The sequence below is a fragment of the Glandiceps talaboti genome, chromosome 19 (genome assembly GCF_964340395.1).
Source record: "Glandiceps talaboti chromosome 19, keGlaTala1.1, whole genome shotgun sequence".
Classification (NCBI taxonomy): Eukaryota; Metazoa; Hemichordata; class Enteropneusta; family Spengelidae; genus Glandiceps; species Glandiceps talaboti.
In genome coordinates this window covers 7,898,428-7,923,387 of record NC_135567.1, presented here as the reverse complement: position 1 = coordinate 7,923,387, position 24,960 = coordinate 7,898,428, and the positions used below count along the sequence as shown (strand labels likewise).

Below are 24,960 nucleotides of genomic sequence, written 5' to 3'. Positions count from 1 at the left end.
TTTGGTGGGAACATTCTTAAGGGGGTGTAAAGTAAGATTTGTCCATGACGGGATGATTCCATCAGTGATATGCAAATTAGGGCTAAAAATGTGTCTTTTTGGTTAAAAATCTATAATTCCAAAACTACTGTGCAGATTGGGCTGAAATTTAATGGGAATGTATCTAGGGATGTATGGACGAAGAAATATTAAGCATACCATGATTCCATGAGTGATATGCAAATTAGGTGTAAAAATGTTCATTTTTGGTCAAAAACTTATATCTCAAAAAGTACTTGGTCACCGAGTCTGAAACTTGGTGAGATGTTTCTGCATGTTATTCTTCAAAACATTTTGACAAAATTGGCCCTAGCAACCATGTCCACGCCCTTAGCAACAGCCAAACGCTCGTGTATTTCACAAAGATAACAACAGGGATTAATAGACAATTGAATAAACGTTCAAAAAATGTATATAAATTTGCCTAGCAACAAGACCACGCCCATAGCAACAGCCAAATAATCATGTATATTGCAAAGATAACAACAGGAATAGAAAGACAAATGAATAAACATTCAAAAAATGTATGCAAGTGTGCCTAGCAACAAGACCACGCCCATAGCAACAGCCAAATGATCACATATATTGCAAAGATAACAAAGGGGATTAATAGACAATTGAATAAACATTCAAAAAATGTATGTAAATATGCCTAGCAACAAGACCACATCCATAGCAACAGCCAAATGATAGCATATATCGTAAAGATAGCAACATGGTTGGATAGGCAACTGGATAGTCATTCACCAAATGAACACTTATTGTTCGCATGTTAGCATTTTTAAAACTGTACAGTTGTGCTACAACGCCATTGGCGGTATTTTTTACTGAACTAAACTAAACTAAACTAAAATAAACTAAAATAATAAATCCATGCTATGATGCATAGAAGTTAGACATTATCATGATTCATGGCATCGTCGCAAACCACGGTCTGTTTTACGGCAACGTTCTTAACGAGCCTCCAACATCGTCGCAAACCATGGTCTGTTTTACGGCAACGTTCTTAACGAGCCTCGCACATATAAATAATAACTCTGGCTTGCGAGAATAGATTCATGGTCAAGATGTCACAGTTTTACGAGCCATAGTTTCCAAGTCACAATTGCTGTCCTCACCGGTCTCCCATATATTATATACTTTTTAATGATTGCATACAATTCTCTAAAAGTTAGTTATCTACCAGAGTGCTAAATCTGATAGATATATTGTTAAATTAGTTTTAATCTGGATAGTCAGTTTGTAGTCAATTTCAAACATATATTTCTCCTACCTTTACAATAAAACATGAAAAGAATAAACTTATGTTATTATGTTTGGCTAAATAACCTACAAGCCTGCCAGGATTTGATGCTCATTTGTTCATAACTGAACTTGTCAAAATGGTGTCGGTGGTATGTAAATCATAAAATCTGAGCAGGGTTTTTTTGGACAAAAACAATTCTGAAGCTGAATCCTTTGACCGATACATAATTTTATTTCCAATGGTCATCAAGTTAATGACTTCCATGTTTCATCATGGGTGTTGCCATATACCATATGCTCTATGGCACGGCTGTGGAGTTGAGTGTTAGTCAGTCAGATTCGATTTCCTGTTTTTTATTCTGTATTTACGGTGGTTACACATACAGGCTTGGTAATTAATTTCAACATTTCATTATGTGCTATCCAGTAGTACTTTCAATTGCTTTGATTAATGTATGCAAATTGAACCATATATACATTTGATTAGTTGTGCTACAAAATATTTTATTGACACTATTTTTAATTTATGGAACTGCCTTCATACCAAATAATGATAACGAGACTGTGATCACCATTCCTATACCCAATGTGGTTTTTACATTGTACAGTTATTTCATAGATCTAATGTGAAAGACTTAATATACATCACAACCATCTTGGGAAAAGATAATAGTTTTAATGTTTGCAGTTGGTCAAACTATACATTTACATCAAATCTTGTGTAGATGTAATTATCAAAAAAGACCCAATGTTTACACCACGCTATATTTTGCATCTTGGAAGGGAAACTATAGAATGGCACAACTATGTCTCAAGGGATGGCAGATAATTGATTGTCATTACAGCTAATTTCACAATATAAAGAGTTCCATTTCATGATTAAATGTAACGCCAGATGATTTAGCTAGAGATTATATAATGACATAACATCTATGACTGGTTGCAACACATATATCAATTTGTAGTCCTGCTGTATGAGTGTACACTCAGCCAGGCATGTCTCTATCATACATGCAGATAATTCAACTTTGACCCTGAAGGGTAGAGCACTGGAGGGTCTTTCTCCAAAGAGTAATGCTTATCCTACATAGAGAGGAACAGAGTGGACAATGCAAATGTCTTAAAATAAGTCTTCAATGTACTTGCCATTGTCTTTGTAGTAGTGACTGTTCATAAGTATATCTGTGTTATGATACATATAGTGTAATAGTAATAAACCACATCAACATTTTTCCACTGATCATTTGATACTCATTCATATACCAGTATAATATATACCATGATTCCTTTGTTGATTCTAAATAACATATCAGTGTTTAGCACTGAACTGATAAGGTTCAGTAGTGCTATAGGCCTGGCAACGTAACGAGCGATCCATACGTGTGATATATAGTTTCAAGGGCAGAGTAGAAGGAGAACCACCGTACTTCATGAACTTCTTTGTATTTCAGACAGGGATCATTGAGGATAACTTGTATTGATTTCACTGTTTCAGTGCGTACGGCTGATCTTGAAAAGTGATGGTATATATCAGTGAAACTTTGTTGGTATTTCCTCAGATACGGCACTTTCTCGGCGGCCTGACTTGTACATAGCACCAAATGGTGAGCTATGCAATGTATACCAAGTAGGAATGGATTTATCATCTCAGTCGTACACAAACTGTCGATATTGTTTTTTTACTGAACTGAACTGAACTAAACTAAACTAAACTAAACTAAAATAATAAATACATGCTATGATGCATAGAAGTTAATAGACAGTATCCAAATATCCCTAGCAACCATGATCACGCCCTTAGAAACAGCCAAAACGTTGAAAAATGTATGCAAATATGCCTAGCAACAAGACCCCGCCCATGGCAACAGCCAAATGATCATTGATGTTGTAATGATAACAGGGATTAATAGGCAATTGAATAAACATTCAAAAAATATATGCAAATATCCCTAGCAACCATGACCACGCCCATAGCAACAGCCAAAAAGTGGTGTATTTCACACTGATAACAAGAGGGATTAATAGACAAATGAATAAACATTCAAAAAATGTATCATTTATTTACACAATAAGATTACAATCGTAATTATTGATATGATACATTATTATAACAGAAAGAGTAATATGTATTGAATTATTTAATTACAGAACAATGGGACAAGTCTACATTATGCCGCTGACAATGGAGATTTTGATATCTGTAAATTGTTGCTGGAAGCTGGTGCCAAAATAGATGCAGTTGGAGAAGTAGGTTGAGTTTTGATTAGCTAATATCTTATTTATCGATTACATGATGTGTACACGTCAACCATTCCAATGTGTTATTATTTAATGTGTTTGACTATAACTTTTTTATTTGATAAGGTAAATACTCACATGTTTTCATAGGATGACCACCTTGCCATAGCGCTAGATCCGATAAGTATATTGTTAATGGCCTATGATAGTATCACAATGGTATTGTTAATGGCCTATGATAGTATCACAATGGTATTGTTAATGGCCTATGATAGTATCACAATGGTATTGTTAATGGCCTATGATAGTATCACAATGGTATTGTTAATGGCCTATGATAGTATCACAATGGTATTGTTAATGTTAGGACTATCTTAATTAAAAAGACAATTCATTTATCGCAATCACCTTCAGGGTCAATTATCAAAGTCAAGACAAGTCCTGCCTATCATATACACATTTAGGTATTTACATATTGCAAATTTCTTTTAAAGCATGTTTACAAGTAATCTTGAAGAAAAGAACTATACACAAACATTATTTTTGGAGCTCATATCACTTTTACTGAGTGGCAGCAATATTGATAATTAAAAATCACTATTTTCTGCATAACTCAAAACTAATAAAGAGCCCATTCAAGTGTCTACCCCCATATTATCCAATGCAAACTATCTTTTAGTCTTCGTTGAAGACACAACCCTCAGAAAATACAATGTGTCTGTGATAGACAAATTGGCTTGATTTAATGCTTGACCCTCAAGGTCAAAGGTCAAGGTCTCAAATTTGTTCATTCTTACACTTTGTGAATTGGCCCAGTATACATACATAGTGTATTGAGGTTTATACTATTACGGATACTGGTAGTATCCAGTAGAATTCTTCACAATACATAATGGAGACTACCAGAATCCATGTAGAATAAAGGCAGTGTATTCTAATAGACATGGAACATCAGAATACAGTTATAGAAGCTAGCCTAAATAATTCCAGTGCAATTTCCACCAGAATTCAACGTGGAATACACTACTGGATACTGTGTTCCAGTACAGGATATGGATACAGTTTGTGTGGTATTCACTCAAATAGGGCTGGATACAATACTGGATACTGTGTTCCAATACAGGATATGGATACAGTTTGTGTGGTATTCACTCAAATAGGGCTGAATACAATACTGGATACTGTGTTCCAGTACAGGATATGGATACAGTTTGTGTGGTATTCACTCAAATAGGGCTGGATACAATACTGGATACTGTGTTCCAGTACAGGATATGGATACAGTTTGTGTGTGGTATTCACTCAAATAGGGCTGAATACAATACTGGATACTGTGTTCCAGTACAGGATATGGATACAGTTTGTGTGTGGTATTCACTCAAATAGGGCTGGATACAATACTGGAAACTGTGTTCCAGTACAGGATATGGATACAGTTTGTGTGGTATTCACTCAAATAGGGCTGAATACAATACTGGATACTGTGTTTAACCTAAACGGTGGTGTTTTTCACTTAGATAACAGGAATTCGTAGACAAGTGAACCAACAGTCGAAAAATGTATGCAAATATGCCTAGCAACAAGACCCCGCCCATGGCAACAGCCAAATGATCACTGATGTTGTAATGATAACAGGGATTAATAGGCAATTGAATAAACATTCAAAAATATATGCAAATATCCCTAGCAACAATGATCACGCCCATAGCAACAGCCAAACTGTGGTGTATTTCACACTGATAACAAGAGGGATTAATATACAAGTGAATAAACATTCAAAACATGTATTATTTGTTTACACAATAAGATTACAATCGTAATTATTGATTTGATACATTATTATAACAGAAAGAGTAATATGTTTTGTATTATTTAATTACAGGACAAGAGGACAAGTCTACATTATGCCGCTGACAATGGACATTTTGATATCTGTAAATTGTTGCTGGAAGCTGGTGCCAAAATAGATGGAGTTGGAGAAGTAGGTTGAGTTTTGATTAGCTAATATCTTATTTATCGATTATATGATGTGTACATGTCAACCATTCCAATGTGTTATCATTTAATGTGTTTGACTATAACTTTTTTATTTGATAAGGTAAATACTCACATGTTTTCATAGGATGACCACCTTGCCATAGCGCTAAATCCGATGAGTATATTGTTAATGGCCTATGATAGTATCACAATGGTATTGTTAATGGCCTATGATAGTATCACAATGGTATTGTTAATGGCCTATGATAGTATCACAATGGTATTGTTAATGGCCTATGATAGTATCACAATGGTATTGTTAATGTTAGGACTATCTTAATTAAAAAGACAATTCATTTATCGCAATCACCTTCAGGGTCAATTATCAAAGTCAAGACAAGTCCTGCCTATCATATACACATTTAGGTATTTACATATTGCCAATTTCTTGTTTACAAGTAATCTTGAAGAAAAGAACTATACACAAACATTATTTTTGGAGCTCATATCACTTTTACTGAGTGGCAACAATATTGATAATTAAAAAACATTATTTTCTGCATAACTCAAAACTAATAAAGAGCCCATTCAAGTGTCTACCCCCATATTATCCAATGCAAACTATCTTTTAGTCTTCGTTGAAGACACAACCCTCAGAAACTACAATGTGTCTGTGATAGACAAATTGGCTTGATTTAATGCTTGACCCTCAAGGTCAAAGGTCAAGGTCTCAAATTTGTTCATTCTTACACTTTGTGAATTGGCCCAGTATACATACATAGTGTATTGAGGTTTATACTATTACGGATACTGGTAGTATCCAGTAGAATTCTTCACAATACATAATGGAGACTACCAGAATCCATGTACAATAAAGGCAGTGTATTCCAATAGAGATGGAACATCAGAATACAGTTATAGAAGCTAGCCTAAATAATTCCAGTGCAGTTTCCACCAGAATTCAACGTGGAATACACTACTGGATACTGTGTTCCAGTACAGGATATGGATACAGTTTGTGTGGTATCCACTCAAATAGGGCTGGATACAAGTAGAATTCATAATGCTGGAGACTGCATGATGGAAGTGATCTCTGTATGATTTCAAATGTTGGTGTGGGTGGGAGGGGGGGGGGGGTAAGCTGATGGTGTATGTTTTTTTTAGCACAACTGAACTAGGTTTAGTAGTGCTATAGGCATCAAGGAATGTGTGTGTGTGTGTCTGTGTGTGTGTGTTGATGTGTGTGTGAACAACTTAAAGTCAAAAGCTATGAGAATGTATGTTTTTTTAGCACAACTGAACTGATAAGGTTCAGTAGTGCTATAGGCATCACCAAGTGTCTGTCTGTCTGTCTGTCTGTCTGTCTGTCTGTGTGGATGTGTGTGGATGTGTGTGAACACCTTAAAGTCAAAATCCACTGGGTGTATTTACTTGGGTGTATAGTTGGGAAATTGTTCAGATGAGAATGATCTTACCACCGGTGTATGATTTGGATAAAAAATGTTATTTTTTGTCAAAAATCAAAAACTACTGGGCAGATCGGTGTGAAATTTGATGGGAACATTCTTAAGGGTGTTTAAATTAAGAAGTGTTCACGACATGATGATCCCATCAGTGACATTCAAATTAGGGGTAAAAATCAATACCTATACTGTATCCATGTGCAAAACAAATTAAAAATCTGTACAGTTGTGGTACAACGCCATTGGCACAACATTTTTCAAATATCAATCGACGGCATTGTAAAGCTTTGACAAAATCTAATTTAGGTTTTTACTATAGTTTGTTAATTCCACTTATTTCCACTATAAAAGGAATATACAAATTAACTACTGAAATACATTCACAACATAGACCCAAAATGGCTCATTTTAATACAGTAACAGTGTTAACGCAAAGACAAAGATTCCTTTGTCAGTCTGACATCTAACATTTCACTTTAATGTATTTCACCTGTGATGGCTTCCTTCAGATCACACTGTGTCTTGTGCTCATGTAATAATGTGATCCAATTAACAATCAAATAATTGATATAGAATTTGCAATGTACCACTGAACTATACAAAGAAACCCAAATGTAGGTACTAAACTACCATGGACACTACTATGAGGTGAGATTAATGCCAAAACACTTGTCTTAACATTATTAGCACAACTGAACTGAGGTTCAGTAGTGCTATAGGGATCGCCTGGCGTCTGTCTGTCTGTCTGTCTGTCTGTCTGTCTGTGTGTGTGTGTGTGTGTGTGTGTGTGTGTGTGTGTGTGGATGTGTGTGTGTGTGTGTAAACAACTTAAAGTCAAAAACCGCTGAACCGATTGCCATTATATTTGGTGGGTCCATTACCTTGGGTGTCTAGTTGGGAAATTGTTCAAATCAAAATGATCGCATCACAGGTGTGTGATTTGGGTCAAAAAATGTGGTTTTTGGTCAAAAAACTTAAACTCAGAAACTACTGGGCAGATTGGTGCGAAATTTGGTGGGAACATTCTTAAGGGGGTGTAAAGTAAGATTTGTTCATGACATGATGATTCCATCAGTGATATGCAAATTGGGGCTAAAAATGTGTCTTTTAGGTTAAAAATCTATAATTCCAAAAGTACTGAGCAGATTGGGCTGAAATTTAATGGGAATGTATCTAGGGATGTATGGACGAAGAAATATTAAACATACAATGATTCCATGAGTGATATGCAAATTAGGTGTAAAAATGTTCATTTTTGGTCAAAAACTTATATTTCAAAAAGTACTTGGTCAATGAGTCTGAAACTTGGTGAGATGTTTCTGAAAGTGTAATTATGCAGATTTTCTTCAAACCATTTTGACAAAATTGGCCCTAGCGACCATGACCACACCTTTAGCAACAACCAAATGGCAGTATATTTTGGTCAAATAACAACATCATCTGGTAGGCAAATGAGTAAACATTCAAAAAATGTTTGCAAATACCCTAGCAACCATGACCACGCTCATAGCAACAGCCAAACGGTCGTGTATTTCACAAAGATAACAACAGGATTTAATAGACAATTGAATAAACATTCAAAAAATGTATGTAAATTTGCCTAGCAACATGACCACGCCCATAGCAACAGTCAAATAATCACCTATATTGCAAAGATAACAACAGGAATAGAAAGACATATGAATAAACATTCAAAAAATGTATGTAAATATGCCTAGCAACAAGACCACGCCCATAGCAACAGCCAAATAATCACGAATATTGCAAAGATAATATCAGGAATTCATACACAAGTGAACAAAAAGATACAAAAATGTATGCAAATATATCTAACAACATGACCACGCCCATAGCAACAGCCAAATGATAGCATATATCGTAAAGATAGCAACATGGTTGGATAGGCAACTGGATAGTTATTCAACAAATGACCACTTATTGTTAGCATGGACTAGCATATGGATAAACTATTAGAAACTGTACAGTTGTGGTACAACGCCATTGGCAGTATTTTTTTTAGTTTACATTTTCATTTTATTCTCCCATTTTGTCTCCATTTATATCTAATTGTGTTCACATTTTTATTTCAACCTCTCATTTTGTTTGCATTTTTATCTAATTGTGTTTGCATTTTTATTTAAATCTCCCATTTTGTTTGCATTTTTATTTCAACCTCTCAGTTTGTTTGCATTTTCATCTCATTGTTTGCATTTTTATTTAAATCTCCCATTTTGTTTGCATTTTTATCTAATTGTGTTCACATTTTTATTTCAACCTCTCATTTTGTTTGCATTTTTATCTAATTGTGTTCACATTTTTATTTCAATCTCTCATTTTGTTTGCATTTTTATCTCATTGTGTTTGCATTTTTATTTAAATCTCCCATTTTGTTTGCATTTTTATCTTATTGTGTTCGCATTTTTATTTCAACCTCTCATTTTGTCTGCATTTTTATCTCATTGTGTTCACATTTTTATTCCGACATCTCATTGTGTTTGCATTTTTATTTCAACCTCTCATTTTGTTTGCATTTTTATTTCAACCTCTCATTTTGTTTGCATTTTTATCTCATTGTGTTCACATTTTTATTGTAACCTCTCATTTTGTTTGCATTTTTATTTCAACCTCTCATTTTGTTTGCATTTTTATCTAATTGTGTTCACATTTTTATATTAACCTCTCATTTTGTTTGCATTTTTATTTCAACCTCTCATTTTGTTTGCATTTTTATCTCATTGAGTTTGCATTTTTATTTCAACATCCCATTTTGTTTGCATTTTTATTTCAACCTCTCATTTTGTTTGCATTTTTATCTAATTCATTGTGTTCACATTTTTATTTGGTTGTCATTGTGTTCACATTTTTATTATCTATCTCATTATCATAATTTATGTATCTCCCTAGCCTAGAGTTGGCTTTCCTGTCAGTGTGACATTCTTAAATTTTACCCGAAATAAATACTTTCGCTATCGTTTTAGTTCGTTGGACAGATTTAGGAAGTTTTTGACACCTGTACTTAAAGGTGACTGGACTCTTTGTTCAGTGTCACGCTTTCGTGAAACTTTCAATCATCTGTGATAATAAAGTACTAAGTTAAAGGGCACATGTTTCCGTGGTTGAAAATATCGTCTGGTCATCGTTGAATTGGGGCACTCCAATACTTCTAGTACAGATGGATTTGCTTCTCTGAACAGTGCCATGATATCTGAGGCATGTCAGGCACTGAATGAGGCCAGCAGCTTGCTTAGACAAGCTCTATCCGGAGGAAGAACGCCGCTACCCCCTTTGATCACATCACCCACCGTCTCTCAATCACAATCGAGCGTCGGGCATGTTGGGGACTCTCCACGCAATGTCCAATCATGCCAAGCTCTATAGACACCGCCATCCCGTGCCCAGATTATGACTACAGCTACTCCAACAACGGAGACACAAGTGCTACGGAGTGAGTTGGTCGAGTAGGTGTTTTCGTTCTAGGAGTTGTCCTCGTCATGGCAGGTCTGTGAGGGCACTGCATCTGCATCCCGCTCATGGAGTCGACCAGCCGGGCGTCCAACTTGGCCACACGTTTGGGTCGCGTTAGGATTGGGTTCCTACTTTGCAGGAAAAGAGGGAATTGGTGAAAGCTGGCCTTGGTGAGAAAAAAATTACACATGCCTGTAAATTTAAATGGCTTGGAGGTGATTGAGTTTTTGAGTGATGCGTATCCCAAAATCGGGAATGCTGGTGGTGTAGAAATTTGCCAAACATCTCGAGGTTCAAGAAAAGTTGAGGTTATAAAATGTTCTACAGCTATGTATGAGAGGGGGATGGGGCTCCGAACATGGACAAAATTCATCCAGGTTGTATGGTATTTTGGTTAGAGTTAACCAGCCGTGTGGTTGCTATGTACAGGTTGGAACCCTTACAATTTTGGGTTGGTTTGTGTAGGGAAACTTTTAGCGATATGTTCGGTAAGCTTAATAGTTGATCCTTCTAGATGAACATTTTGAAACCAACTATAGGGTCTGTTCATCAGTCGCAGTTTCACTTATCATATACTATGGCTATGGCTATTATAGGCATATGGATATATTATGTTGTTTCCATGGACATATTTTGGAGTATTCAGTTCAATCGAACATTCTACCCGATGATTGGTTGTTGTTGAGAACACAGTTATTTCTTCATGTTCTTGGACTAATGATCCAACTTGGGATGACAATCGAAGGGAATCAGTAATTGCTAGCAGTTCATTAGCCCGTGTCAAACCATTTGTACCAGCCATTTTGAGAGGTTCACATTCTCCTCGTGTAAAAAAAACATCCATTTTTATTGGCACTCTAAGTTTATGTTTTTTTCAATGGAACATTCGAACTAAATAAAAACTAACGTTACCAATATAACAAGGCAAAATTCTTGCCGTAGTGAATCTGAAAAACCCATTAGACACCCACCCGCCAAATGATCGCCCATGGGCAACTTTTCGGATGGGCTTGTTTTCGGAAAACTCCGGTAATATTTACTGTAAGTTATTGACATAATAGGTAATTACCTTATGTATTAATATTTACTGTAAGTTATTGACATAATAGGTAATTACCTTATGTATTAATATTTACTGTAAGTTATTGACATAATAGGTAATTACCTTAGGTATTAACATTTACTGTAAGTTATTGACATAATAGGTAATTACCTTATGTATTCATATTTACTGTAAGTTATTAACATAATAGGTAATTACCTTAGGTATTAATATTTACTGTAAGTTATTGACATAATAGGTAATTACCTTATGTATTAATATTTACTGTAAGTTATAGACATAATAGGTAATCGCCTTAGGTATTAATATTTACTGTAAGTTATAGACATAATAGGTAATTACCTTAGGTATTAATATTTACTGTAAGTTATTGACATAATAGGTAATTACCTTATGTATTCATATTTACTGTAAGTTATTAACATAATAGGTAATTATCTTATGTATTCATATTTACTGTAAGTTATTAACATAATAGGTAATTACCTTATGTATTCATATTTACTGTAAGTTATTGACATAATAGGTAATTACCTTAGGTATTAATATTTACTGTAAGTTATTGACATAATAGGTAATTACCTTATGTATTCATATTTACTGTAAGTTATTGACATAATAGGTAATTACCTTATGTATTAATATTTACTGTAATTTATTGACATAATAGGTAATTACCTTAGGTATTAATATTTACTGTAAGTTATTGACATAATAGGTAATTATCTTATGTATTAATATTTACTGTAAGTTATTGACATAATAGGTAATTACCTTATGTATTCATATTTACTGTAAGTTATTGACATAATAGGTAATTACCTTATGTATTCATATTTACTGTAAGTTATTAACATAATAGGTAATTATCTTATGTATTCATATTTACTGTAAGTTATTAACATAATAGGTAATTACCTTATGTATTCATATTTACTGTAAGTTATTGACATAATAGGTAATTACCTTAGGTATTAATATTTACTGTAAGTTATTGACATAATAGGTAATTACCTTATGTATTAATATTTACTGTAAGTTATTGACATAATAGGTAATTACCTTATGTATTCATATTTACTGTAAGTTATTGACATAATAGGTAATTACCTTATGTATTAATATTTACTGTAATTTATTGACATAATAGGTAATTACCTTAGGTATTAATATTTACTGTAAGTTATTGACATAATAGGTAATTATCTTATGTATTAATATTTACTGTAAGTTATTGACATAATAGGTAATTACCTTATGTATTCATATTTACTGTAAGTTATTGACATAATAGGTAATTACCTTATGTATTAATATTTACTGTAATTTATTGACATAATAGGTAATTACCTTATGTATTCATATTTACTGTAATTTATTGACATAATAGGTAATTACCTTATGTATTCATATTTACTGTAAGTTATTGACATAATAGGTAATTACCTTATGTATTAATATTTACTGTAAGTTATTGACATAATAGGTAATTACCTTATGTATTCATATTTACTGTAATTTATTGACATAATAGGTAATTACCTTATGTATTAATATTTACTGTAAGTTATTGACATAATAGGTAATTACCTTATGTATTAATATTTACTGTAATTTATTGACATAATAGGTAATTACCTTAGGTATTAATATTTACTGTAAGTTATTGACATAATAGGTAATTACCTTATGTATTAATATTTACTGTAAGTTATTGACATAATAGGTAATTACCTTATGTATTCATATTTACTGTAAGTTATTGACATAATAGGTAATTACCTTATGTATTAATATTTACTGTAAGTTATTGATATAATAGGTAATTACCTTATGTATTCATATTTACTGTAAGTTATTGACATAATAGGTAATTACCTTATGTATTCATATTTACTGTAAGTTATTGACATAATAGGTAATTACCTTATGTATTAATATTTACTGTAAGTTATTGATATAATAGGTAATTACCTTATGTATTCATATTTACTGTAAGTTATTGACATAATAGGTAATTACCTTATGTATTCATATTTACTGTAAGTTATTGACATAATAGGTAATTACCTTATGTATTAATATTTACTGTAAGTTATTGACATAATAGGTAATTACCTTATGTATTGATATTTACTGTAAGTTATTGACATAATAGGTAATTACCTTATGTATTCATATTTACTGTAATTTATTGACATAATAGGTAATTACCTCATGTATTAATATTTACTGTAAGTTATTGACATACATATTCACTGTCATCTAAAAGGAAATATTAAGATATTATTAATACTGTGGTTACAGGAAGCAAGTTTTTGATTTCATTTGGACATAATTTGTAAAAATGGTGTAAATTAGTCTAATCATTGCATATGTTTGTTTTATATTAGTTTCTCATTGCTGCTGGGAGTGGAAATATAGAGAAGGTTAAATCCTGCTTGGAGAATGGTTATGGTGTGAATGATACAAATGAATCTTGGGTAAGTCTATCAAATTAATTCCCTGCTTTCTGCAACATGGTTAACAATGGTCAGAACTTGGTTCACTATGGTCAGTTACCATGGTTGACCGTGTTCTGACTGTGGTAGTAACCATGGTTGACTATGCTTGGTAATTGGCACCATGTCAAAATTCCATGATGCAAAACCACAGTGGGGATCATGGATGAACATGTTTGACCATGGTTAAATATGATGTTGGATTATCTGGAGAAACCTTGGTTAGACCCAAAGCCGGTAAAGACAAGTTTATTTTTTGTGTTACATAATATACTTTATGGTTGAAATGAATCCAATTTTGAGCTCCTCATATCTTGATGTATAAACAATAGAATTTACAATATTCAAAGTCAAAGCATTAATATTTTTTCATTAAGTGAGCACATGTTTGGCCTATTAGTTGATATGGAAGGCCATGGCTAGGATATTTTCATCATAATTACACTTAAATGACTATCAAACAACTTATTTATATGTTGACAAACAGCAAATGTGGTCAATTCTGAAAATCCCCTATATTGACACAGTGAACTAACACTATGTACAAGTTGCAGTTTTACTTGTCCACGTCATAATTAAGATAAGGCTAATGCAAAGGATTTTGTGACCTTAAGCTTAGTGTCATTGTTAGCAATTGTATAAAGTTCAAAGGCATTGGATCGCCAGTCAAATTGTTTCTTGATAAGAATTGATGGTATCCCTAAATGTAAAAGTGGCTCCACTTCTATGGAAAGAATGACCTGAGTACTGTAATGACTTGTATCCACAACTAATTAGTTCCACTTTTAATGATTTAGTGAAATTTGTGTGGGTTAGTGTTAACTGAGGGTTTTGAAATCACTTTTTTGAGTAACCATATGAGAACAAATGGTCGGTTGTTTTGATTGAAGGGCAGAGATGGAGTATGTGTTTAATGGATGCAATTGGACAAAGGAAAGAATTAGGAATAGCATGTAATGACAGTTGTAATACACGTTGTCTGTACTGAATCATCTTGGTATGTCTTATGCTTAAGATAGCATAGTCTGTATATAACGAGATGTCCGATCTGTGGAGATATTTATCATCTGCTGGTAGTTAGGCCATTTGTTGTAACAGTGTAGACTTTCTTGTGAATGTGAAGAAGGCTACTAGGCAGACTGACCAGAAGGTTGCACTGAACGGAATGATTAAATCCAACTGTGTATGAATGTCTAATAAAATTGTGGGTGTTATAGGGAGTTTTTGTTTTGGTGGTGATCCATTACCACGTGAGATGCCACGTTTCACAATATCAAGGAGCCAGTTGTCTTCCAGTGGGTTGGGTAAACAAGCCTCGGTGTGTAGTAATCTGATAATATTAAAAGTATCCTGGTGTACCCGTTTGCTTTAAGGTAGGAACACTGCATAATGACACACATTAAGTTGACTGCATGGCATTGGCTGGATACCAAAGTACAAATAAAAACACAGGTAAGCTGTTCATTGTGAACTGTAAGTGCACTTTGTTGTCTCTGCATATGCTAGTCTTTTATATGTAGGTACTTCTGTAACCAGGCTTTGTAGTTGGTGTTACACAGGTCCTGTAGTAAGTTTGGTTTACCAGAAATATTGTGTTACAAAAGTCGTTTAATTTGTTTTGATTTAGAGATAAAGTTCGTGTAACTGAGTTGATTTGAATTTATAGGAAAGTGAGTGGTTGTCGCAGTTTCAGTTTAACAACTTTATTCCAATTTAGACTGTGATTGTGTTGTGTCCTTTCCTGTGACAGCCAATTGTGTTTTGGAAATCAAAACACATTTCCTTGCCAGTAGGGTCGAAAGAGCGTGATTTTATCGTAGGTTTAGTTTTTTGTGGGAGAGGTGGTCATAGAGTGACAGGTGGAGGTCAACCGTTCTCTATGGCAAGGTTGCCAAAGCCTGGTTCTTCCTATATTTTAAGTCCTAAAACATGATAACAGATTTGGTGATGTATGATTAGGCATAGTCACCAATATTAATTGTATGCTCGAGGTAGCTTAATTAAGATTACATCCCGTGATAGACCATGTTGAATAAGCGTTCTCAGTATAAGGACGTTTGCAGAAATCCATTGGGGGAGTGTAACCTGATCTGGCTTTGGTTGTTGTGTAGCCGAACGCACCACAAGTTTAGTTTGGCCATCATTTAGGACTTCTGTTTCATAACAGACATCAAATGATCCCTTTTTTATGATATAAAGTCTTGTATTAGTAGTAGCTTTTTCTCACCTTTCACATTACTTGCACTAGAGGTTTCATAACTGCTGTCTACCAGTTCGTCTTTCTGGGCGTTGTTACCTAGTGATGCAAGGAGTTCGTCCAGTGCTTTATGCTGCATTGGCAACTTCAAATTAACCTCTGGCTGAATGGTTTCCTTGTCTGTTCTGGTAGATAATGTAGGTCTGATGTTCAGTTATTCTGTCTCGGGTTGGGTATCGCTTGGGCCTGTCTTAGTAAGATCCATTGTCCCACTGTTAAATGTAGTAGGTCTAAATCACTAATGTGTGTGTATTCTAATAAATACTAGTGTGTTTTATTTGAGATCAAATATTTTTATGTTTTTGTTGTTAAATAAGACACTAAAACTATGAAATGAGTGAGTGGGATATTATGCCCACACAACGGTATTGCAGTGCTCTTATGGGCAAATGATAACAATCAGATGAAAATCAGTGACTGTGAAACACCCCGAAATTACAACTCTTTATAAAATATATCAGTTTCTTGATTTTATCATTTTTAGAACTGATAAGGTTCAGTTGTGCTAGAGGCATGACAAAGTGTCTGTCTGTCTGTCTGTCTGTCTGTCTGTCTGTCTGTCTGTCTGTCTGTCTGTCTGTCTGTATGTCTGTCTGTCTGTCTGTCTATCTGTCTGTATGTATGTCTGTCTGTCTGTCTGTCTGTATGTCTGTCTGTCTGTCTGTCTGTCTGTCTGTCTGTCTGTCTGTCTGTCTGTCTGTATGTCTGTCTGTCTGTCTGTCTGTCTGTCTGTCTGTCTGTCTGTCTGTCTGTCTGTTTGTGTGGATGTACATTTTAACATAGTACATATTAACCAAAATAAACACTTCTATAGTACCTATGTAGTGTAATTGTTATAAATTTCATCTTGTTTTAGATAAAGTGTTTTCTGTGTGAACATTTTAAAATATCAATCAACATAACAATAACAATATGTTGAAATAAAATATTTTATTTGTTTACAAGATAAAATTACAATAATTATTGTAATTATTGATATGATCCATTTTTATTACAGAAAGAGTAATATGAATTTTTTCTTTTAATTATAGGAGAACAAAACAAGTCTACATTATGCTGCTAAGAATCAACATTTGGATATCTTTAAATTGTTGGTGGATGCTGGTGCACGAAGAAGTAACATAGTAAGTTGAGTTTAGATGAGGTAATCTTTTATGTATCTATTACGTGACGCGTACACCTATTCCAATGTGACATAGAATATATTTGATGATAACTTTTTGATATGATAAGGTAGGTATTCACATGTTTTCATAAGACAACCACCTTCACATAGTACTAAATCCGATAAGTATATTGTTAATGGCCTTTGATATCATGTTTACAAGTTATGTTGAAGAAAAGAACTATACATAAAAATTATTCTTGGTGCTCATGTCATTTTTATTGAACTGATAAGATTCAGTAGTGCTATAGGCATGACAAAGTGTGTGCGTGTGTGTGTGTGTGTGTTTGTGTGTGTGTGTGAGTGTGTGTGTGTGTGTGTGTGTGTGTGTGTGTGTGTGTGTGTGTGTGTAAACAAGTAAAAGTAAAAAATGCTGGACCGATTGCTATTTGGTAGTGATGTTACCTGTGATATCTAGTTGGGAAATTGTTCAAATGAAAATGATTGCATCAGAGATGTCCATTTTTGGGTAAAAAAATGTGATTTTTGGTAAAACAAAACTTAAACTCCAAAACTACTGAGCAGCTTGGCCTGAAATATATGATGGGAACATTCTTAGAGGTGACTAAATTTAGATTTGTTCATGACAAGATGATTCAATCAGTAATATGCAAAATTAATGTGACTTTTTGGTAAACAATCTTTAATTCCAAAACTACTCAGCAGATTGGGCTGAAATTTAATTTGGATGTATCTGAGGGTGTATGGATGAAGAAATATTAAGTAAATAATGATCTCACACAGTAATATGCAAAGTAGGTGTAAAATGTGAATTTTGGTCAAAAGTTTATATCTCAATATGTACAAGTTTGGTCAACTGCAGTGCCAAAGACACAGTAAAGGCTGACCCAATTCACGTAGATTGGCACTCAGAGAATGTTTACTATGTAAAAGTTCATTCCAACACCAAAACAGCCAATCAGGAAACAGTTGTACTATGTAAACGTTCGAAAAATGAGATTACGATATGTTATCAGGCAACATATACAGTCGTCGTTGTGTCCTTGCACTGCAGTTGGATATGGGTGATACCTAGGGTATAGGGCAAGTGTTGGATTTGAGTCAGGTTAACTTACATTGCTAAATATTGCCAGCTGTGGCCATTTTAAACAGATGACAATTATACATTTTAGGAATTTAAGAATTTAAGGTATTTACTATCACTAGACGTTATTTATTTGACCGTTGATGTTTATTTTTTGTATATTTCCGAGCTCTCAAATTAAATCTCACAAGTTAGAGTTGGAGTTAGAGTGTCTTTCCTTCACGATCGTACTTACGACCTTCAGGTCGCCCTCTAGTGGTAAATTTAGCAACAGCGCGAGCATCTGTGGGTTTGTCCAGCATGTGGAGCTTTGGTGTTAATGCTACATGTGGAAAGTGAACTCTTAGATACATAAACATACCTCTGATATTAGTAGCTGTACTGGAATAATTATATATAATCTCCCAGTGTAATGTATTTTTTTTAGTCCACTGTAAAATATAATCCAGGTAAGGTTTATGCGCATGCACAAGAATGGGCCTGGATTAAATTTTACGTTGTACACCAAAACATTGTATCCCCCTGTAAAATAACATCCGGTCCGATCTACTATAGCCAGTTCCAAATGAGTTGTGATTGGTTGTGTGTGTTATTAGAGAATGGCCATTATATTTTCAATCTACACACAAAACGAAGCTTCATTCTCAAACATCTGGGGGAGGGGGGGAGGGCGGAGGGCGGAGAATCGAGGGCTAGTACTTCCGAAATTTTCAGCCTCTGTTACATGAGAAAAACTGTGATTAGAAGGGTGTACTTGAAAATAAAATAAATAATTCTGTTGAAACCAATTTGTATTATGCACACTATCATATACATCCAGGGGCATACTAGCCTAGAATCCAATCGATTGCGGATTTTGATTTCAAATGATGAGTAGATAATGAATTCAAATTCCCCATTGACATGGATTCCATACATAAAGCCTTAAATTATAATTTGTATCGGTAAATAAATTATAATTATATAACATCTGAAAATATGTAATAGCTATACCTAAAGTCTAAATATACACTATCAGTACAGGATAAATAACTGCAAAAACAATGAGATAAATAAATAAGTAGTATATCATCAATAATAAAATTCAATCTTTATTGCGTAACATCATGCTTTAGCGAGCATGGTAAAGCATACAAAAATAAGTAAATAAAATACAATCATTTAGCCAACTGCTATATTTTTTACATTAACAAGAAAGTTTCCAAGAGAAAGTTTATCATCTGCAGACAAAATATGTACAAATTTACTTTTGTTATCTAAGGAATGAAAATTGTAATTACTTAATGAAAAAGAAGAAAAAAGTTTCTTTCTCTCATTTATGTAATGAGAACAAATAATTAAATGATGAAATTCATCTTCGACCATATTTTGACAAAATTTACAGAATCTTTCATCCGCAGGAATCTTAGGAGTACAACACCTTCCTAATTCCATTTGAATGTTATAATCTGAAATTCTAAATTTAGTCACTAGTGTTCTATGAACAGGATTTTTAATATGAACAAGGTATTTCTGAAAAACAAAATCTGTTTTTAACAATCTATATGTTCTCAATTTGTTTTTATCAGTACTATTTCTTCTAATGTCATTATGTAATTCCCTGAACCAAGATTTAGAAAATTCTTTACATAAATTATCATGAACTTTTTTGATTGTATAATTGAATTTGCAAAGATTTGACCAAATGCTGTTCTCACTATATTTATCAAGTAAATTTCTTATATAAATGCCCCATTTTGAGTAACGCATAGAAGACATATAGGCTGCTCTCAGTAAACCATCTCCATCAACAATTAATCTATACCAATACTTGAGCATCAGTTTTATTACAGTGAAATTGATAGGAAATGACCCAATTCTCCAATAATACCACACCTTGAGGCCTTTTTAAAAACCCCAAGTAAAAATCTATAAAAAGAAAAACTAACATCATCAAGAAAATTTCTTTTGCTATCAATTTCATAACCCCAAACTTCACAACCATAAGTCATAATAGGAACAATTAAATGATCAAAAAGATCTAGCGCAACGTCAATAGAAATACTCCCATTTGGAGAAATAGTTCTACGTAAACTAAACAGAGCTCTCATCGATTTAAGTTTTAAATTATTGAAGTTTTATTTAAATTTACCATTAGCAGAAATGATGATACCAAGATAACAGTATTCTTTTACAATGTCAAGTGTAATGCCATCAAAATAAAAGTTCACTCCCTTAATTAATTGATTTCCTTTATTAAATATAATGACTTTAGTTTTCTTAATATTGATTGTTAACTTCCACTTTGTACAAAAACAGTGTAATTTATCTAAGCAACTTTGCAACCCAGCTTTAGTTTCAGAGAATAATAACAGATCATCAGCATATAAAATACAATTCAGAGACAAACTTGTAAGTTTTACAGGGCTATCATTCAAATAAAAAATTGATGGAAGATCATTTAAAAAAATATTGAATAAAGTAGGACTTAAGTTACATCCTTGTTTAACACCAACAAAAGATTGAAAATTCTTGGTAATACCAACACCCGTTTTAACACAATATTGTACATTATCATACATAGATTTGACAAGGTGGTAAAACTTACCATTTACACCATATTTTCTTAATTTCCAAAATAAACCTGTGCGCCAAACACTATCAAAAGCCTTTCGAAAATCTACAAAACAAGACTTTGTGTAAAGATGTTTGCTATCATTACCTTCAACTGTAGAATAAACACATTTTTCAACTGCTGACTTAAGTACAAAAATATTACCAGATGTTCTTCTTTTAGCTCTAAAACCTGAATAAATTACATCATCACAATACAGCAAGTTCTTTTCATTCCAATAAACAATAGAATATGAAAAAAAATAGAAACCATATCAAGATTATAAAATATGATAAACTCGTGTCTTTTGTTGTCATCATAATCCTTGAAAGCCATCTCCTGAATATGTTCATTACCCTCACTACCTTCCATCATAAATCATCAACCCCTGTGAATAAATGTAATATCAGCAGTGGTACAATCACTTCCATTTTTACCACCTGCATCACCACCTGCAACCCTAGTACCATATAAAACTGAAAGTTCTTTTATATTCTTTGAGTAAATACAATCCCAGTTTCAAATATCTACAAGAAGCTCAAACTTCGGACAGACACTTGTGTTTTACAAGTCTGTCGGTGATGTCAATGCACAGAACCGTCTTAAAATCAGCTTATTAGAGATGTACCAGTATTATAATCTTAGCAGTGAGACCTTGTTGTATGTGTAGTACAAGATGCATCCAATAATAATGGCAACATATTGAAAACATGCCAACGAAGTTTTTCCCAACGACATTATTTTAACATATGCAATAGATGACCAAGGTTCCCAAGTATGTTTTTTTTTTTCAAATGGAAATTACGACGCAATCAAAAAATGTCTCAGCAGCGATTTCTATATGGACTCTTGAGTAGAAATTTCACAACCTCATATTTACTCTCTCCCATATGCATTGTATAACAAAACCCCATTCTCATCCGATGACACATACAGGCAAGTATAATTCAAACAGTTTTAAATCCCACTGGTTCATTTTTAGCACAACTGAACTTGTTCAGTAGTGCTATAGGGATCGCCCGGCGTCTGTCTGTGTGTGTGTGTGTGTGTGTGTGTGTGTGTGTGTGTGTGTGTGTGTGTGTGTGTAAACAACTTAAAGTCAAAAACTGCTGAACCGATTGCCATGATATTTGGTGGGTCCATTACCTTGGGTGTCTAGTTGGGAAATTGTTCAAATCAAAATGACCGCATCACAGGTCTGTGATTTGGGTAAAAAAATGTGATTTTTGGTCAAAAAACTTAAACTCAGAAACTACTGGGCAGATTGGTGCGAAATTTGGTGGGAACATTCTGAAGGGGGTGTAAAGTAAGATTTGTTCATGACATGATGATTCCATCAGTGATATGCAAATTAGGGCTAGAAATGTGTCTTTTTGGTTAAAAATCTATAATTCCAAAAGTACTGTGCAGATGGGGCTGAAATTTAATGAGAATGTATCTAGGGATGTGTGGATGAAGCGATATTAACCATGATTCCATGAGTGATATGCAAATTAGGTGTAAAAATGTTCATTTTTGGTCAAAAACTTATATCTCAAAAACTATTTGGTCACTGAGTCTGAAACTTGGTGAGATGTTTCTGAAAGTGTTATTCTGCAGGTTTTCATCAAAACATTTTGACAAAATTGGCCCTAGCAACCATGACCACGCCCTTAGCAACGACCAAATGGCAGTATATTTTGGTCAAATGACAACATCATCTGGTAGGCAAATGAGTAAACATTCAAAAAATGTATGCAAATACCGTAGCAACCATGACCACGCCCATAGCAACAGCGAAATGGTCGTGTATTTCACAAAGATAACAGGGATTAATAGATAATTGAATAAACATTCAAAATATGTATGTAAATTTGCCTAGCAACAAGACCACGCCCATAGCAACAGCCAAATGATCACATATATTGCAAAGATAACAACCAGGATTGATAGACAATTTAATAAACATTCAAAAGATATATGTAAATATGCCTAGCAACAAGACCACGCCCATAGCAACAGCCAAATAATCACGTATATTGAAAAGATAATATCAGGAATTCATACACAAGTGACCGAAAACATACAAAAATGTTTGCAAATATATCTAACAACATGACCACGCCCATAGCAACAGCCAAATGATAGCATGTATCGTAAAGATAGCAACATGGTTGGATAAGCAACTGGGTAGCCATTCAACAAATGACCACTTATTGTTAGCATGGACTACCATATGGATAAACATTTTTAAAAACTGTACAGTTGTGCTACAACGCCATTGGCGGTATTTTTAATGATATTAACGTTTAAAAAATGTAAGATACATTTCTATAAAAGCAAATCTTACTAAGCACTTATTGTTTCATCATGATATGAATAGATTGTACTGCCACTAATATTAAATTGAATTCTAAAATTGCAAGATGATCTGCACCAATTTTTATAATTGAACTATATGTAATTTAATTCTCCAAAATAATCAAACGTGCGATTCTTGTCCATCTATACATTTCAAAGGTACCTAGTAACTAATTACACACAACTATATCAAATAATTTTAAGACATTTAAATTATATCGACTACACAAATCAACTCCATTAAAAACCGATATTTTTTACACAGGACATCACACATATGTACAAAGCACTAAAATGAACAGCAACTAAAGTCATATACATTATAAAATAGGAGTTGTGAGCCAGGTTTTCTCCTTATGATCTTAGATTACAAATATTAGCAGTTATACTCACTTGACTGTTTTATATGACATTCATTGCTATCAACGATGCCCTTCGAATGCTACTCAAGACCTATGAATTGATGTTACTTAACATACATGTAGTCTGTGACCAGGTCATGGCTCACACCATAAGGTGCATGAACATTGCCAAATCTTTCTTAGATATTTTTCTTTTCTGTAAAGGCACAATTTAGAAACGTTTTTAGCCAATATGAATTCACGTTTTCATAGTTTGGTTACAATTGTTACAAACAGGATAAGTTAACTATTCAGTTAAATTGAACTTGATATTTATTGTGCAAAATTGTAGTTCTATATGGTCTCAAATTATTGATAAGCTAGGCCATTACACATCTTCAAAAGAGAGGCATTTTATTTGCTCAAATGAACTGTAGGCATTGTTTAGTGCTCAAGAAGTAGACTTTGTGAAAAGTAAAGTGTGACCATGGTCACTATAATACTAAGAGTTGTTCTTATTTTTTCACTGGCGTTCTTTTTCAGAATCAATGTGTACACAAATTTAGCAGCAAATGTGACATTCATTATATGTGACATTCATTTTTGTTATGTATATTGATACTGCACCTTGATTTTACTCATGTGAATTGATTTGGCCTTTAAATATACAACGTAGATTGTCATATTTCAAAGTGTTTGACTATTTTGTCAATATTGGCTAAAGGTCGGCAGTTTTACACACGAGCCTTGCAAGAAAGTTCAAAATTTTTATGATACAAGTTTCCACCTAAAAACATTACATCTGTTATCGGAACCACGAAAAGCATTGGTTATTTGCTAGTTGAGGCAGTTATTTAGTGACACATTTGGTTTTTACACTTTGTACACACAAATTTCAGTCTTTTGTTGTTAAGTAAACTTGCTGACAATTCTTTGCAATCAGTATGGTACCAGTCTTTACACTTGGCACACTGCATCATGTTGCTTCCACGATCTGGTCGCCTGCAATGGCAGTAGATGGGTAACATTAACGTTTTCCAGATTTTATGGCCCCATCGTCTTCTCCATGACGTGAAAATCTCCATGATTTGATGTTGAAAACACGTTGCGAGATGGCTTCTCATCGATGTCTGCTCCCACATAAACTCTGTTGGTTCAAGTCCAAAACATTTGGCTGTTGCATTGGCCATAGCAAATAGTCCACAGTCATCACACCCTAATTGTTTGT

The 24,960-nt window shown here is 33.7% G+C and overlaps 1 long non-coding RNA gene across 2 annotated transcripts in view; it reads left to right on the top strand.

Annotated features, from left to right (window-relative positions):
• Positions 1-3,467: 3,467 nt before the first annotated feature.
• LOC144450228 (uncharacterized) overlaps positions 3,468-24,960 on the top strand; it is a 193,638-nt gene continuing 172,145 nt past the window's right edge. The window contains exons 1-3 of one of the 2 annotated variants that reach the window (XR_013482213.1): positions 3,468-3,531; positions 13,884-13,973; positions 17,280-17,372. This is a non-coding gene — a long non-coding RNA (uncharacterized LOC144450228). Of the gene's footprint in view, positions 3,532-5,404; positions 5,504-13,883; positions 13,974-17,279; positions 17,373-24,960 lie in introns of those variants that run through there. The other variant, XR_013482212.1, reaches the window with a different exon arrangement.